At 62.5% G+C, this 2,989-nt stretch overlaps 2 non-coding genes across 2 annotated transcripts in view; both read right to left on the reverse strand.

Annotated features, from left to right (window-relative positions):
* The window catches only part of LOC132931447 (large subunit ribosomal RNA), a 4,196-nt gene extending 3,182 nt beyond the window's left edge, over positions 1-1,014 (reverse strand). Inside the window, exon 1 of the ribosomal RNA XR_009662626.1 lies at positions 1-1,014. This exon is cut by the window's left edge and continues 3,182 nt beyond it. This is a non-coding gene — a ribosomal RNA (large subunit ribosomal RNA).
* A 371-nt stretch (positions 1,015-1,385) lies between these two features.
* On the reverse strand, positions 1,386-1,543 carry LOC132931483 (5.8S ribosomal RNA). Its single transcript, XR_009662660.1, has one exon. It is a non-coding gene; the product is annotated as a 5.8S ribosomal RNA (ribosomal RNA).
* Between the last annotated feature and the right edge of the window lie 1,446 nt (positions 1,544-2,989).

The raw sequence follows: 2,989 nt of genomic DNA on the forward strand, positions 1-2,989 counted from the left end.
ATCGCTGCGGACCTCCATCAGGGTTTCCCCTGACTTCATCCTGGCCAGGCATAGTTCACCATCTTTCGGGTACCAACGTGTGCGCTAAGGGTGCGCCCCCGGACGGCCGAAGCCGACCTGGCGGAGACGCCCCCGGACTGCGGACCAGCGCGACTTTGAACGCCGGTGGGTTCGGTCGCTAGGCCATCGTCCGCACCGTAAACGGTTCACTTTCATTGCGCCAAACGTGGTTTTTCATAAGATCACCGTTGACTCGCGCACACGTTAGACTCCTTGGTCCGTGTTTCAAGACGGGTCGGAAAGTAGCCCGAAACTCGTCGCCGACCGACGGGACCCCGCCTGCGACGGGGCCGCGTCGACGGTTCTTGCCGTCGGGCGAGCCGACCAGGAGCACCGGGGTTCGGCGCGAACGGTCACGCCGAGACGCGACCGCCGCGACGAACCGCCACCCGGGCCCTTCGGCCGGCGCCCAACGAGTCGCGACGTCCGCTAACCGAGCGAAAGATCCGGCCGGCGGTTAGACCGACCGTGAATTCGCCCGGCGGGGACTCGCGGGCTCTGTCCGTTTACACCCGAACGGTTTCACGTTCTTATGAACTCTCTCTTCAAAGTTCTTTTCAACTTTCCCTCACGGTACTTGTCCACTATCGGTCTCGTGGCCGTATTTAGCCTTAGATGGAGTTTACCACCCGCTTCGGGCTGCACTCTCAAGCAACCCGACTCGAAGGCGCGGTCCGATCCCGGAACGCTGTGACGGCCTCTACTGGCCTGGCACCATCTGCGGGCCATGGCCCCGTTCAAGGGAGACTTGGACCGTCACGTGCGCCCCGGCAACGAGGCCGGCCCGTACGCCACAACTCCCATACGTGCCGCGACACAAAAGTGCGCGGCGGGATTCGGCGATGGGCTTTTCCCTGTTCGCTCGCCGCTACTGGGGGAATCACGGTTGTTTTCTTTTCCTCCGCTTATTAATATGCTTAAATCCGGCGGGTAGTCCCGCCTGATCTGAGGTCGGAACGTATCGGTGTGTTTGTGTTTTTTTTCTTAACACGGCAGCCTGCGGTCCGCGCTCCGTCCGTACGGCGACCGTCCGCGTCCGCTTCTCGGAAGCCGGAGAGGTGTCTCTAGGACTCTCAGCCGACCCGGCCGCGCTCTCGCGCGGCGGGCGGACGGGGACGTGCCGTTTTACGGCGCGAGAACCCGTGACTGTTTGCCGTCACAACTTGGGCGGACGACCGGAGGCGGGCGCCGTCGCCGTCGCCGCGAGGCAGACGGCGGGGCGTCGTTCCCCGGTCGAACCGCCAATCTCGCGCAGCCGGAGCGGCCGACGGTCTCCCGTCGGACGCCTGCCGGCGGCGCATCGGTCTGGCCGAGTATCCGGTATACGACCCTCAGACAGGCGTGGCCCGGGACCCGCGGGTCACCGAGGCCGCAATGTGCGTTCGACTGGTCGATGTTCGTATAACCTGCGGATTACACGACGACGCGCAGATAGCTGCGGTCTTCATCGATCCACGAGCCAAGTGATCCGCCGTTCGGGGTCGGGTGTTTTTTTTGTTTGTCGACGAAATTTCTGCGCCACGCGTGCGCGCGGCGCAAGGTCTTTCGACGGTAACCATCTTTCGGTCGACGCTTGGTCGGGGGTCGCGGCGCGCGGGCGGTCGGCGAGCTAGTCGCGAGCGCACGCGGCCACGGGGTCGGATTAGGCGCGCGCGAGACCGGCGTGGGACGCCGGTGCCGCGGGCCCGTCTCTAATGATCCTTCCGCAGGTTCACCTACGGAAACCTTGTTACGACTTTTACTTCCTCTAAACGGCCGAGTTCGGTCATCTTCCCGGTCGCGCGACGACCCAGCCCCCGAGGGGGCCGAATAACGCGCGTCCAGTCCGAAGACCTCACTGCGGTCGTTCAATCGGTAGTAGCGACGGGCGGTGTGTACAAAGGGCAGGGACGTAATCAACGCGAGCTGATGACTCGCGCTTACTGGGAATTCCTCGTTCACGTGGAAAAATTGCAAGCCACGATCCCTAAGCACGAAGGAGGTTCAGCGGGTTACCCGGAAGCCTGTCGGCCCAGGAATGTTAACACACGCTGATTCCTTCAGTGTAGCGCGCGTGCGGCCCAGAACATCTAAGGGCATCACAGACCTGTTATCGCTCAGTCTCGTGCGGCTATTTTCGTCCGCCGCCTGTCCCTCTAAGAAGAGTTTAAGCTCCTGGGAGCCGGCGGTAGCCCTAGTAACGTATCGTGATCCGCCGGCGACGGCCGCGAACACGGCGCGCTTCACCGCGGAGCCCGACGCACGACTGACGCGCGCCGACCAGAGGTTGCCCCCCGGCCGACACACGCCCGCCGCACGCAGGGACGCGGATGGCGCGGCCGCGCCCGACGACCGCCGTGGACGACGGGCGAACGCGTTCGGGGATACCGGGCCGAGCCGACGGAGACGCGAACACGGACGGCCGAAACCGCCCGCGCCGCGCCCACCGCCGACCCGGGTTTACCCGCCTAGTTAGCAGGACAGAGTCTCGTTCGTTATCGGAATTAACCAGACAGATCGCTCCACCAACTAAGAACGGCCATGCACCACCACCCACCGAATCAAGAAAGAGCTCTCAATCTGTCAATCTTTCCGGTGTCCGGGCCTGGTGAGGTTTCCCGTGTTGAGTCAAATTAAGCCGCAGGCTCCACTCCTGGTGGTGCCCTTCCGTCAATTCCTTTAAGTTTCAACTTTGCAATCATACTTCCCCCGGAACCGAAAAGCTTCGGTTTCCCGGAAGCTGCCCGCCGGGTCGTTAATGAAACGCCGGCGGATCGCTAGCTGGCATCGTTTACAGTTAGAACTAGGGCGGTATCTGATCGCCTTCGAACCTCTAACTTTCGTTCTTGATCATACGAGAACGTACTTGGCAAATGCTTTCGCGTCAGTTCGTCTCGAGACGATCCAAGAATTTCACCTCTAACGTCTCGGTACGAATGCCCCCGCCCGT

The sequence above is a fragment of the Rhopalosiphum padi genome, unplaced genomic scaffold (assembly GCF_020882245.1).
Source record: "Rhopalosiphum padi isolate XX-2018 unplaced genomic scaffold, ASM2088224v1 scaffold1, whole genome shotgun sequence".
NCBI classification, from domain to species: domain Eukaryota; kingdom Metazoa; phylum Arthropoda; class Insecta; order Hemiptera; family Aphididae; genus Rhopalosiphum; species Rhopalosiphum padi.